Source organism: Peromyscus maniculatus, chromosome 1 (genome assembly GCF_049852395.1).
Source record: "Peromyscus maniculatus bairdii isolate BWxNUB_F1_BW_parent chromosome 1, HU_Pman_BW_mat_3.1, whole genome shotgun sequence".
NCBI classification, from domain to species: Eukaryota; Metazoa; Chordata; class Mammalia; order Rodentia; family Cricetidae; genus Peromyscus; species Peromyscus maniculatus.
In genome coordinates, this window is record NC_134852.1 from 186,286,152 (window position 1) to 186,301,459 (window position 15,308).

The 15,308-nt window shown below is 40.4% G+C and overlaps 1 long non-coding RNA gene across 1 annotated transcript; it reads right to left on the minus strand.

Annotated features, from left to right (window-relative positions):
* Window positions 1–3,173: 3,173 nt before the first annotated feature.
* LOC143272476 (uncharacterized) lies at window positions 3,174–10,646 on the minus strand. Its single transcript, XR_013050092.1, has 2 exons — window positions 10,379–10,646; window positions 3,174–3,453 (listed from the first exon to the last, which is right to left on the minus strand). It is a non-coding gene; the product is annotated as an uncharacterized LOC143272476 (long non-coding RNA).
* Window positions 10,647–15,308: the final 4,662 nt, after the last annotated feature.

Below are 15,308 nucleotides of genomic sequence, written 5' to 3' on the forward strand. Positions count from 1 at the left end.
GTGGATGTTCAGGGGTGTGTCTGCATCTTCACTCTTGTAAATAATGTCTGTAGCTGGAGAATTTCTCTCCAGCTCCCACCAAGTCCTGCCAGTCCCAGAGCCCACTTATAAAATAAACACACAGACTCTTACATTATTTAAACTGCTTGGCCATTAGCTCAGGCCTATCGTTGTCTAGCTCTTACTCTTATATTTAGCCCATTTCTATTAATCTATACTTTGCCACGTGGCTCGTGGCTTACTGGTACCTTACATCTTGCTTGTCCTGGAGGCGGCTCCAGGCAGTCTCCTCCTCAGCCTTCTTGTTCCCTCAATTCTCCTCCCTGTTAGTCCTGCCTATACTTCCTGTCTGGCTACTGGCCAATCAGTGTTTATTTATACAGAGCGATATCCACAGCAAATGTCCAAGTGAAAAATGAATACATAAACATCTCCACAAGATCCTGCTTCAATGCCTGGTGGTGGTGCACACCTTTAAGCCCAGCAGTTTGGGAAGCAGAGGCAGGCAGATCTCTGAGTTTGAGGCCAGCCTACCAAGGCTACACAGAAAAACTCTCTCTTGAAAAGCAAAACAAAACAAAAATAAAATCCTGTTTCCAATCTTTTAGATCAATATACAGAACTGGGAATCCAAGGTCATATGATACTCTGACTGATTTGAGGGGACTCAATTCTGTTTTCTGTAGACTTTGTATTTTACAGTCCTACCAACAGCATCCAAAGGCATCATTTACTTAACATCCTCTCCAACCATTCCCATTAATATTTTATGGGTTTTGTTAGTAGTCATTAAAAGGGTTGGAAGCAGTTCTCCTTAGGTTTTTTTTTTAAGATTTATTTATTTTTATTTTATGCATATGAATGTTTTGCCTACATTTACTTCCTTACACTGTATTGTGCAGTGCTCTTGGAGGCCAAAAGAGGGTGTCAGACCTGAAAGTAGGGTTATAGATAAGTAAGTGACCACGTGAGTACTGGAAATCTAACTTGGGTCCTCTGCAAGAGCAGCCACTGTTCTTAACCACTGAGCCCTCTCTCAAGTCCTACTCCTCAGTTTTGATTTACATTTCCCTGATGATTAGTGGCGTTGAATAACTTTGTATATGGTTCTTGTTTTTCTTTATATATTCTTTGGAGAAACGCTATTCAAATCTTTTGTCCATTTAAATATTTTGTTGATGTAGTTTGTGCCAAAATGACAATTCAGACTAAACAGCACAATTTCTGTCCTCAATTGCTTTCTGTGATGTAAAACACTCCAAACAAAAACAACTTAGGGATTTATTTGTCAGATCAGGACATCAGGCAAGAACTCAAACAGAAGCCATGGAGGAGCACTGTTTATTGATTTACTCATTGACTTATACACAACTAGTTTGCTTATATAGTCTGGGACCACCTAGGGATTGTTGCAAAATATTTGTCTACACCATGTGAAGATGTGTCACTGTGATTGGTTTAATAAATAGCTGAATGGCAGCTAGGCAGGAGAGTATAGGTGGGACTTCCAGGCAGAGAGAGAACTCCGGGAAGAAGATGCAGAGGAAGCAGGATGGGCAGTATGGAGATGAGGTAACTAGTCATGTGGAGGGACATAGACTTAAAAATATGGGTTAATTTAAGCTATAAGAATTTAAGCTATAGTCAGGAATAAGCCTAAGCTAAGGCTTATAATTAGTAATAAGTCTCTGGGCTTATTTGAGGCCTGGCAGTTCTGAGGAAAAAGTACTGCCATAAGGGTTGTTCTCTCCAATAATGGGCTACACCCTCCTACATCAATTAACAATCAAAACAACATTCCACAGGCATGTCCTCAAACCAGTATATAATTGAGACAATTCTTCAATTGAAGTTTTCTCTTGCCCAGAGAATCTAGGTTGTGTTAGCTTGATAATAAATACTAATGAATATAATCCACTGTTTGTTACATAATTACATCATTGTTCAACTATGATCTTTCCTTTCTTGTTTGTTCTTAAGATCTCATTTTAATGTCATAATATAAAATACAGCAGAGCTTTAGAACTCCTACAGTCTTTAATAACTTTAACACTTCCAAAGTCCAAAGTCTCTTTAAAAATCTAAAGTTACTTTAACTGTGGGATCCTATAAAATCAGAAGAAAATTACACACTTTCATATTCCAAAAGGGAAGAGTTAGGGCACAGGAAAAATTAGATAAAAGCAAAATCAAAGTCTAGCAGTATGAACCTATCTCATCCAGCACACTGTGACATGTGGAACTCACTCATGATCTTCTGGGTTCCAAGAAGCTTCTAGGTCTCTGCCAATCACAGCATGTAAGACTTGTGTCATGGACTTAGGCAGGCTCCACTACACACCAGTTGCTGTTCTTGGCAGACATCCCATGCGGTCTTCACTATGACTGAGGTGGCACATTCACCAATGTCCTCTCTTGGCCTTTCTTCAGGGAACCCCAATCCTGCCACATAGTGCCAGGCTTCAGATCGTCTCCATGATTCACTCAGTCTTATCTTTCATGCTTTTGTAACTGATGTCATGTGGAAAATATACTTGCACATTGCCAAATTTGACTGCTAGCTTCAGATGCAGCATTGCCTGCCTTGGGACACAACTTCTATGTGAGATGATTGCCCCAAAAGAAGCACAGAATATTTCCTTCATCCCAATGATGTTAATCTCTTAAAAAAAAAAAAAAAAAAAACAACAAAAAAAAAAAAAAACAAAAAAAAACCATAGCTGACTTTTCAGCTCAAGATGCAAAAACTCCACTGTTTCAGTTAAGCATAAAAATTTTTACTCAAGTGGTGCTGGTCCCTTGTTAATCACAGTTGATTCTTCAGCCCCAGTTGACAAGAGATCACCACCAACACTTAACCCAAAATCTCCCACAAAACACTCAAGAGAATCTTCCCTTCCCTCTGAAATTTCACCCATCAGCACCCACCCCCCCCCCCCCCGCCCCGCACCTCTCCACCTCCCATCATCTGCTTTTCTCTCAGCTTCTTATCTCCTAAGCTCCCACAATAATTCACTGAGCACTTCGCATTCAACAAGCTTATCTAGGCCAAAGTTCCAAATGCTCCCCTAGTCTTTCCCCAAAACAACAAGGTCAGGTTCCTCACAGCAACAAATAATAAAATAAAATACTTTATGAACAACAGCAAAATAAAAAGCCTGAGAACAATGTGCTATCTTTTAGATTTTAGAATGTGATTTATTTCTAGAATGGTTTTGACAGGGTAACTGGAGACAGATCTAAATCATGAAGTTCACTCTCAAGCCCATTTTTTCCTTTAGTAACATTCTTTTGAATGTGTCACTGCTAAGAAAGTAAGGCATCTTTATAGCATTCTGAAGAGCTCCATCTGATGTACATCTGCTCCTACAAAATCACTAGTTTTCCCAACACACACAGAAATTCTGGAGCATGTTCAGGCATATCTTCTTCTTCCTTGTGGTATCCATATGGCTGTAAAATAAAGGCTGAGTTTCAAACACATCACCCATCAAGAGTTAATCTTGACTACTAACTTGGTTAGATTTAGAATCACTATAAAAAAGAACCCCTGGGCATATCTGTGGCGGAGTTTCTGGATTAACTGAGGAGTAATTACCTGAAGTGACCTAAAGCATTCCAAGATGCTCTGGGATCTGCTGGGAAACAGCAAGCGGACATGGTTTATACACATCAGCAAAATCCCCCCTTTCTACTCTGTCAGGTGCCCATTTCTCTTGTCCCATGCCCCCACCATCTCTCTCTCAATCCATTGCTTTCATGTCTTCTGCTGTCTTATCGTCTCAATTTTGATTCAGTAAGAACTTCCCCTAGACCCAGGACCATGTGGTTCTTGACTGGCTTGATCCTGTCTCCTTTCACTTAATGTTTCCCTTAAGAGGTTGCCCTCCCCTTCCTGTTCCAGTGATTGTTGTCCTAATCTCCTGAGGTACTAAAGGCCTGGTTTAGAAAGTCCTCAGGGAGCAGCAGAGAATGCCTGGCTTGTCCCTAGCCATGTGCAGCAGAGAGCAAGCTGGCACTGTTGTGTCTGTGCTTCTCAGAGCAGCAGGAGCTGAGGTGTGTAAGGCTACAGTGATTTCAGTGTCTGACAATGATGTGTGTGAGATGATCAATGTTTGATTGAGATGACGAACAGTCCGATTGCTCTGATTTAACTATTGTATGTGTATGTATTGTGCTCCTTATCTTGATGTTATTCAAGTTTTTTTTATTCTAGCAAGAAGAAAATAATTAATCCACCCTTAAAAATAAATGTTCATCAGTGCTGAGAACACATTTCAGCTGCACATCTGACACTTATAGTAAATTATGCAACCATATGTGTAACACATGGGTAATCTTCCTTTTTCCTTGAACTAGAATCAAAAACACTTTCATCCTCAATCAGCCAAAATGTGTTCACATACATGCACACATTCAGTTATCACTCCTCGGGCTCTCTGCTTCCCTAGGTACTAAAGTGATTGATTATTCCTTTTCTTGGATGTATGTTCATCCTTTGGCATCTGTATCCAGCTCTCTCAAGAATCTACACTGTAGGTGGACTTTTCTTTCTTGCCTGCCAGTTCCCAAATAACTGACACAGAGACTCAGTATTAATTATAAATGCTTGGCCCATAGCTCAGGCTTATTACTAACTAGTTCTTACAACTTAAATTAACTCATATTTCTTATCTAAATTCTAACACATGGCTCATGACTTGTTATCTCATTTTGTATACATTCTGCTTCCTCTGTCTGGTTGATGACTACTGAACTCTACCTTTCTTCTTCCTAGTATCCTCCTAGTCTGGCTCTCCTGCCAAATCTCTCCTGCCCAGATATATGCCAGTCAGCACTTTATTAACCCATGAGAGTAATACATATTTACAGTGTACAAAGATTGTTCCACAGCACTACACTGTCTTCTTGTCCCTCTTTTTGATTAGGATATAAAAGTGAAGTCTATATGTAGGGAGACAGATTTGGCTAAGTTTAGGCAGTGCTTTCAAAGAATTTAGCTGCAAATGAAGTACATGGGAGAACTGAAGCAGAATGTGGAGGCAATATGTCAGAAAAACATGTTGTGTGAGGATTAGAGCTATTATAACACATGGGGTCAGACAATATGGCTCAGCAGTAAAGGTGATTGCCACCAAGTCTGATGGCCTGAGTTCCATTCCCAAGATTCACATAAAGGTGGAAGGAGAGAATTAATTTCTCTAAGCTGTCCTCTGACAGCTGCAGCTTTACCATTTCATGCACTGCCCCCCCATACATAAAATGTTTTAAAAATTAAATATTTTGGAAGGCTTTATAGAATGGTCTGGAAGGGAGGAAAATGAACCATGCCCAAGAAAGAGGACAGAATTGCAAGAGCTTCATCCTGGAGTGGGAGAGAGGGGATGGGATCCAGAAGACAAGTGGAAGGGTCAGCTTTGGGTAGAGATCTGGCTGTTCATCCTCAGAAGGGAAGGCACATGTAGGTCTGCAGGACACAGAGAGAACACTGTCCATATGGATTCCCTTCCCACAGAAAATAAAAGATCGGGGTGAAAATATAGAGAAAGCCCCGGAGATGGAAAGGTGAGAAGAGTCTTCAGAGAAGACAAGTGACTAGACTGTTATGGCTCTGTGTGAAACATCCTCCTGAGCTTAGTCACATGTCACCCAGATGGAGGGAAAACTCTGGTCAGGAAGAGAGCAAAAATTTTATTCCTGAGTTTGTGATACCAGCTTGCTGTAGGATGCCTTTCTGTATGCTGTGAATATGTGTGGCTCCCATTGGGTAATGAATAAAGCTGTTTTGGCCTATGGCAAGAAAGTTTACAGTCAGGTGGGAAATCCAAGCAGAGATACAGAGAGAAGGAGGGCAGAGTCAAGGGAGACGCCAGCCGCCACCAAAGGAACAACAAGATGCCAGCAGACCGGTAAGGCCATGGCCACATGGCAACGTATAGATTAATAGGAATGGGTTAATTTAAGATGAAAAAGTTAGCTAGTCAGAAGATGAAGCCATAGGCCATGCAGTCTGTAATTAATATAAGCCTTGGAGTGATTGTTTTATAAGCATTTGAGGAACCTCGGGGCTGGGTGGGACTGGAGAGATTTCCAGCTACAACCAACTATCTGTACATTTAAAGATATTTTATTAATTACTTGAGAAAATGCATATAATTTATTATGGTGTTATTTACCCCATACTCTTCCCCCATATCCTCCAAGATCCACCTCTACCTGCCTAATCATTGCCCCAACTTAAAAATAAATTTAAAAAGGGAAAAGAAGAACATTGAGCCAAATTTATGCTACCTATATGCTCCTGGATATGGGCCCATTCACTGGAGTGGGATTGACCTACCAGGGCCACACCCTCACAGACAACTGACTCTTGCTCTCCCAGCAGGTATCAATCACCCACAGCTTCCCCAGCCAGTGATACTTCATGCCCATGTCCCTGCTCCATGCTCAGATGTTGTCTGGCTTGTACTTGTGCTACCTTAGACATGCTGTCACAACCACTGTGTTCATGTGAGCAACTACCTCATTATCTCTGGAAAGTACTGTTTTGTTGTAATCGTTCTCTGCCTCTGGCTCTTACAGTCCCTCTGCCCTCTCAAATAATTCCTGAGCCTTGAGAGGAGAAAGGGGGTGGAGGAGGACTGGGCACCCTTCAGTCATTAGTCTCTAAAGTTGACCAGCTCTGGATCTCTGTGGTAATTGCCATTACCTCAGACATAATCCTCTCTGGTGAGGCTTGAGAGATGTGCTGTCTACAGGTATAGCGATGTCAGCTGGCAATTTAGGGGCTTGCTAATTCAAAAGCAAGACATTGTGTTTTCCTCGGTCTTTTTCTACATTTTAAATTTTGATGTTAAAAATTACTTAAACACAGACTCACACACATACAAGCACAGACACAAGCATGCACACACACACACACACACATACACACACACACACACACACGTACACATTCATACACACATGCACACCCTCACAATACACACACACCCAACACACATAAACACAAACACGCACACAAACACACACACACACATGCACACATGCACACACGCACACACACATGCACAATTTCTGACTGCTTCTATCATAATAACTACCACTATAACTAAATCCCAAGGTAGTTTCTCTGCCCTGTGAAAGTAACTATAACTATAATGTCTTAATTTTGCTTAGATTGCTTTATTTGATTGTATTGTGCTCTGGCAATAATATTTAAATGAACTGTCTCTGTTTGCTGAAAGAAATAAATACCTTAGTTTCCTTTGGTAAATCTGACCCTTACTTGGAAATTCCCTTTTCATCCCCAACTACTGGAAGTTTAAATAAAATCATAGACTACCATATCTCTTCTTTAAGCAAGAATTCAGAAGTATAAACTTATTAAATGACTATGATAAGCTTTGCAATTATAAAGGAATATTTTGATAGCAAATTAAGATTAAACAATGATTAAAAAACATTTTATTGACTACTTTTTATAAAATTCTCAATTTCAAGAATTGGTTCAATAGACAGCAGGTTTCCATGTGTTTCTAACCTTAAGATAAATCTTGTTGCTGCTTAGTTTAATCATGAAGTCTTGAAAAATTAACTTGAAAACACATTTACTCACTCTGTGAATGAGGATGGTCATGGAAAGTTCTTTTGGGGTTCATAAATTTTAACAGTTTGTTCACTTTTATGTAAAGAATAAATCTTAAGATGACTACATTTATTTACACCTTAATAGTTCCTATATTTTATGCACTCCAACCAACATTTAAGTTTTATGATGCTCTTTGGGAAATAGGCTTATTCACTGAGACAAAGATGGATTTTATCCAGAAGGAAGAGCTGACCTTAATACTGCAAAGGATAAGAACTGAACATGTAAAGTATGTGGCTTGCACAGCTTTGAGAAGCTCCCCACACACATTCCTCATGCCCAAATCTACTAGACAGAAAGTGATCTGCTTCCAGTTTCTCAGAAAGGCTGTTTCTGATTTGAGCAGGAATGAGATCAATTTCTTGTTGATTTAGTGTCATATGACTTCAAGGAAATCAAACCTTAGGAGAGTGAGCATGGTGAGAATGAGGAACTCTGGGTCCTGTTCTTCATCCAGAAGCTGTGGATGGTTATAGCAACATTACAATACAACCTAACAACTGAGATGCAAGTAAATCCAGAGGAGAATTTCAGGAAAATATGGCCTTGGCTGAATGGAACTGAGTAAATCATAGCACTGACATAGTTAACTACCAATTTCCTTATATGGGCTTAAAATTTGGGATGTTTTATGCAAACTGACAAATAAAGGAACAAAGAAGGAAGGAGACAGTGTGAAAAGGGAGATGAGCTAGAACTGAAACAGCAGAAAGGGTAAGGATGATTCGGCATTAGGAATAAACTCAGAGGGAGGGAGATCTCATCGATCATTCCGTCAAAGCAATTACATTCAGGGATGCGAGGGACAAACACGAACTGAAAATAGCAATTTACAAAACCCCCTTTAACACCACTTCATCATCACAATTCTGTGAACGGCCCTTCGAATCAGCTTCATCTTCACATTGGAGAAAAACCTGACAAGGTAAATAGCCTTCTCTACATCAGGTAACCAGTAAGTCACTTCTTAGCTGCCTAATGCCAATGTCTTTCTTAATCTACACAAGAACAGGGTCAGGTAGGTACTAGTCCTCAACCTCTTTCTTCAAATTTGGGTTTTCCCAGTATGTTGCAGATATTTCAATAATGCTTAAGTGAGCCTGTGATTTCCCTGAACAACCTGTTTCTAATTTGTTACATACACAAATAGTTAGTTGTTACGATGCAAAAACCTAAAAGCTACCATGGCTCTTTCAACTTGATTTTGAAGAAATAAAAGGAAAACAAAATGCATTCCCAAGATCCACCCTGTCAAGGTGTATCAAACTTTTGCTAACTCTCCCTAGTGATTCAAATGTGTAGCTAAAGTTAGAAACATATCTAGAGCTTACATTTGTCTTACAGCCTAAGAGAGCACTAAGTATGTTGGCATCCACATGACACTTTAGAAATATTTTTATTATAAAACCCACAGATAATATTTCTAAGGCACAAGTCCCTCTACTCTGCATCTGCATGTGTGCCTTTAGGATTCCAGAGTAGATCTAGCTTTCAGCTCAATTGTTATTTCTATCATGTTCAATGGTTAAAGGTTTGTTTTTCAGTAACATGTTTTGAAAACGAAGTTGATGTTATTCTTGGGTTCATGTCATTTGCTAACTTGATCATCACTATTAATAGCATTTCCAAGTCACTAATACAAATAAAAAGTAGAGGCAAGAGTGGGTCTGGATAGCATGATCTTAGAGATCTTCCAATTTGCAAGTGACACCCTTGTCAATCATCACCCTTTGCCATACATTACACCCAAATTTTATGAACTTCCTCTGTTTCACAGACTACTCTTAACATTTTGAACATAATGATGAGACAATTTTAATGCCTTCCTTTTGGGAAATTCCTGGGGATCCCTATGGCCAATTTAACAACATTTATGGTTTCTGAGACATTTATCCCTGCTGATGCTTAGCCACTTCAAAGTTAATCCAGTTCTTGTCTTTTAATAAGCAACATCGTCTACTTTAAAAGACACGACAATTCTCTATCTCAGTGCTGGCAACCAAAACTTGGGATTGAAGACACAGATATATATATATATATATTTTCATATATATATATATGAAAATATCAGCCTCCATGCTGGAGGTAGCTGGCTGTATTTGCTGCACGAGAATCTTAAAAATGACACCTCTCTTGTCCATCAAAGTGTTCTCAAAGTGACTAGTGGAAGTGATTGCTTGGAGGGAGGGGATGCTTGAGGGTTCTATGTTGACCCTGCTTCTGGCCCTCAGGCCCTTTGCCTTCTGATCTTCTACAGTACAACAAACCACACATGAAGCTCCTGCCACCATGAATGGAGCCCAGCTGCCATGCTTTCCCTGCCATGATTCACTGTACCTGCAAATCATGAACCGAAACAAATCCACCTTCCTTGTTTAAAAAAAAAAAAAAAAAGAGGTGCTTAGCATAGGATGGGCACATGAAAAAATAAATAAATAAATAAATAAATAAATAAATGTTAATGTCAATTGCTCATGGTGTTATTTGTTTCATAAATAAGCATTACCACAATTAATTCCAGTGATGATGGAAACATCCTGCTACGAGTCTATGCCTGGTATATCTCATGGTAAGCTACTCACAATGCTTGTGGTGAGGTTAATCTTACCGAGGCAGAACTGGCTCCTAAGTCAAGCAAGATTATTAGCTGCCTGTATGACCCTGAAAAGCTAAAATAGATAACATTGTACTACGTGCATACGTACAAGTGATAAAGTCTGGTCCTACCTTCCACTAATTAAGCCAGAATTGCAAGCTGGCTGGCGGCTAACATTCCAATGACAAATAGGTTACAATCTTGGTTCAGAAGGAAAGAGTGACGAGGCATCTAAAGGAACTGGCATCAGCTGTGGCATGAGTTACATTTTCCTGCAGGTATGGGCTTCCTGCTCACTTTGGCTATGTGTCTCTTCTCATTTGTACCAGGTGAGTGGCAGAACATGCCTTGTTGGGAAACTGAAACTTTCAACCGAATAGAAAGGCCATTGCCAGAGAGCATGTCCCAACTGTACCCTGCTGCGTCACAACTTATATAACCACCCTGCTTGTGCAACAAGATGCCTGCATTTAAACTGATTAAACATTAACACTTTTTTTCTATGTCATCTCATAAGGAAAGCTTGATTGGAAATTCTACCTGCAGTTCTGTGGATAAACTTGAGGCATTCAAAGCCACTTGAGATTATCTGGGGAATCTTGCTACCTGTAGCGGGCAAGAAAGCCAGCCCTGGGGTCACAAGAATGAAAGAACTAGCCCTGCCCCACACCAGCTGTAGCGCACAGGAAAGTGGGCCCTACACCCCACGTGGGCAGCACACTAGAGCTGACCCTGTTGCCAGAGCGCAAGTGAACCAGCCCTGAGGTCATGAGAGCGAGAGAGCTGACCATGTGCCCCCACCTCATATCCCCCCTACAGCAAACGGTAGAGCTAACCCTAGTGATGCAAGTGTGGGGACCCAAGTCTGAGGACCAGAGAGCAGGAGAACTGGCCCTCTCTCCTTGCTGTAGGCTGTGTTGAGTGAGCTAGCCTGGGCAGTGCTGGGGAGCTTGCCTGGGTAGTGACAAAGAGGGAAAGCTGGAGGGCTGACCAATCCAGCTACCACCCAGGCCCAGAACCAGGCCTGTGAGTTGTCCACTCCAACATCCACCTCATCTATGAACTGTTGGAGCATGTGAAGGGGACAAACCTACAGATCCAAAACTGCAGGATCTCCACACACAGGACAACAACAGGCTATCCAAGAGGAGCCCCAGTGAGAGCCCATTATTGGTGATGTGGCAGAAGCCAGAGGCCTCAAGGTAGCCCAATGGCTCATGGTAATGAACACTTGCAAGTAAAGATGAATGGACTAAAGGCTAAACTGTGGGACCACGCTACAACTTCTACAACAAGATTCTTCTTTTTTCTTCTTCTCCTCCTTCTTCTCCTCCTTCCTTTCTTCCATCCTTCCTTCCTTTTTTCCTTTCTTTTGGTTCATTTTGTTGTGTTTATTTGGTTTGTTTGGTTTTCGGTTTTTCTTTTAAATATGGTTTTGATTTTGTTGGGGAGGAGGTTGCAAGGGCAGAGGGCAGATTTGAGGAGACAGGGAGATAAGTAGGATCAGAATACATGATGTGAAATGCACAAAGAATCGATAAAAGTTAAAACAATCTATCTCATAAACACACACACACAGAGAGAGAGAGAGAGAGAGAGAGAGAGAGAGAGAGAGAGAGAGAGAGAGAGAGAGAGAGAGAGATGTCTGAGGATAATACAGTCTGTAAAAGCCAACCCATGAAGATATTTAAGGAAAGCAATCCACTTTGATCATGTGAGAGAGCCATTCAGGCTAGCAAGAGCTTAGAGAGGACAGTTGCTGGCTGCCAGTGACTCCCACAGTAGGAGAGCATCCCAGAACACAGAGGGAAAAGAGGATGAGATGTGGACAACAGAAAGGAAAACTCATGGGATTTGGGATTTGGCAAACTAGAGCCGGGGTGTATGTGGGCTTTGGGTTTAGTGTGCTGAGCCTGGGCCGATCTGTCCCTGGTTCGTGCTGGGAAGATCAAGAGAGGAAGAAAAGAGCAAAGGGAAAGGAAAGGAAGCAGATTCTCATCATTGCATCTTTTGTGCTCTAATATAAAGAGATGGGGAACCCAGGATGAGAACAGCAGTGTCGAGAACACTCTGAATCACTTATGGAGAATTGCCAGTGAAGGAAACCCCAAGAAGTTATCTTTAAAAAAATCAAGTGAAGGAGTGTTTGCTGAATGACAATAAGTGGAGGTAGAGATAATGATATCAAAATAATGAGGCCATACTTCTTCGGGAAATACCTATTGTCTTAGGAAGATGATGGGGAATGCAGATAAAGCAATCTGAAGTCTGAACACAAAGAGATAAGCATAATACCGTAATTATCAGTAAATTTGTTAAGGGAAATTCACAATGAAGATGCAATCATAAAAATGTATTTCTTTATATCCCTTTAAAAATGAACAAAGCAAAAACAAGAAACACACCAAGTATTCCTTTCTCAATTTCATCAGTATTTTTTGGCAGAGGAGCAGGTGGGCAGAAGGCCATCTGTCCAGGGTCTCTGAAATGAAGTTCTGGGAAATCTTGTAAGATAGTTGACCAATTGAAGGGGCCCTCATTGCACAATTACATATATGTGTACAATTTAGGAAAGTGTTCTGCAGTAAACATATTCTGAAAACTTAGAAATAGTTTAAATAACTGAGGATTTTATTTGCCTCCTGTAACCTTTCTTCTTTTTCCATCCAGCTTGATTTGCTAAGTTGATCATGGTAATTAGAGCCTTCATGTCCCCATTTCTGATAGAAAGAGACAGAAGTGTGGCAGGACTGATTGGCTTATTCAATCAAGCCACTATATGCCGTCTTCATCAGATAACACCTGCTCTAAGCCACCCCTTGCTGTGAGGATAGCTGAGTATTTAGAGGGTCTCAAGAACACGGACCCATATACATATAGTTTTTGACAGAGAGATAAGACAATACAATGAAGAAAAGATGGTCTTTTCAGGAAACAGTTCTGGAACACTACCCCCAACATGCTGCATGCCCAAGTGCAACCCTCATACTTAAACAAAAACCAGCTCCAAATAGAGCACAGACTATATGCAGCAACAGCCTTGGAATACAACATAGAAGAAAATCTGGATGACCATGGGCACAAAAAAACTAAAGGTGTAACACACAGAAACAATGACTGATGAGCAAAGTCCATTAAAAATTTTAATTTCTCCTGTGAAAAGGATGGGAAGACAAGCTACATACTGGAAGAAAAACGTTTATAGGACATACCTGCTAAAATTGCATGTATCCAAACTATAAAAAAAGAAAAACTCTTAGAACTCAAGATCAAGAAAAGAAACAACTCATTGAAAAAACAGGAAAGATCTGAACAGATCTTAGCAATGAAGATGTATTTATGTATGTGTGTTAAGTTAGAATACTATCACATGTGGTGGTATTCTAATTGTACTGAAATGTGATTTTAATTGTATGTTAATAAATAAAGTTGCCTGGGGGTCAGAGCTATTAGAGCCATAGACAGAGCATGGTGGTGGTGGTGGTGGTGGTGACGACGACGACGACGACGACGACGACGACGACGACGACGACGACGACGCACGCCTTTAATCCCATAGATCTCTGTGTGTTCAGGGATACAGCCAACATTGGAGACACGCCTTTAAGACCTAGAGGGCTGTACATACAGACAGTGACGAGGCAGTCACGTGTTTGGGTTTACAACCAATGAGAAGGCAGAACAAAATACTATGAAAAGACAGACACACAGGAAATAGTTCTCTTTCGGGAAGCTAGGACCACTGCAGGAGGAAGGGTGAGATTTTAGCTCTGAGCTCTGATCTCTTGGCTTTTTCTTTTACATTGGTTCTGTGTTTCTTATTTAATAAGACGGTTGGTTACATCTACAATCACATATATGAATTTATATGTTATATACATGGGAATTAGATATTTGTCAATTGAATGACTTTGAGATACAAATAAGTAGATCATAAAGCCTCAAATAAAAAAACTGACACTACAGAGGATCTAAAAGAACAAAATTCTCATTTGTTGTTTGCTGGGAGACAAAATGGTACCATAATTTTGGAAATATAACTTGGTAGTTTCTTACAAAACTAAACATGCTTTTACTATATGATCCAGAAATCACAGTTATTGCTATTTACTCAAGTGTCCATACAACCACCAATATCTAAAAGTATAACAACTTTTCATAATTGTTAAAACTGAGAAATAACCAAAATACCCTTCAGTAGGTGAATGGATAAATACTTTTTTGAATATTTTTGATTTTAATATTTTTATTCATTTTACATACCAACCACAGATCCCCCTCTCATCCCTCCTCCCGTTCCACCCTCACCTTTCCTCCCTGACCCCTCATCCCCTCCTCACAGAGGGTAAGTTCTCCCATGGAGTGACAGATAAGCCTGATACGTTCAGCTGAGGCAGGACCAAGCCCCTCCCTGCTTTATCAGGGGTGAGCAAGCTGTTAGAACATAGGTAATGGGATCCAGAAAGCTGTCTCATGCACCAGGGATATTCATAATAGCCAGAACCTGGAAGGAACCTAGATGCCTCTCAACCAAAGAATGGATAAAGAAAATGTGGTACATATACACAATGGAGTATTACACTGCTGTTAAAAAAATGATGTCATGAAATTTGCAGGCACATGGATGGAACTAGAAAATATCATCCTGAGTGAGGTAACCTGGATGCAGAAAGATAAACATGGTATGTACTCACTCGTAAGTGGATACTAGATGTAAAGCAATGGATAATCAGACTACAACCTACAGCTCCAGAGAAGCTAGAAAACAAGGACGACCCTAAGAGGAATGTACAGATCACCTTGGGAAAGGGAAACAGAGGATAAATACTTTTAATGAATGAATGTTTCCATGGACCTTCAGAAAGGAGAATTGGTGCCTTACAGATAACAAATCAGGGGCCAGCAGAGAAAAGGTCCATATTAGAATAGAGAAGATTAAAATAGAGACCTCATGAAAGAGCAAAGTCCCTGTCATTAGAAAAGGATCCATGACAAAAATGATTGTTTGGAGGTTGGCTAGAGCCTTCTGAAGGATCTGTAGATGCCTGTTCATGATGGCAA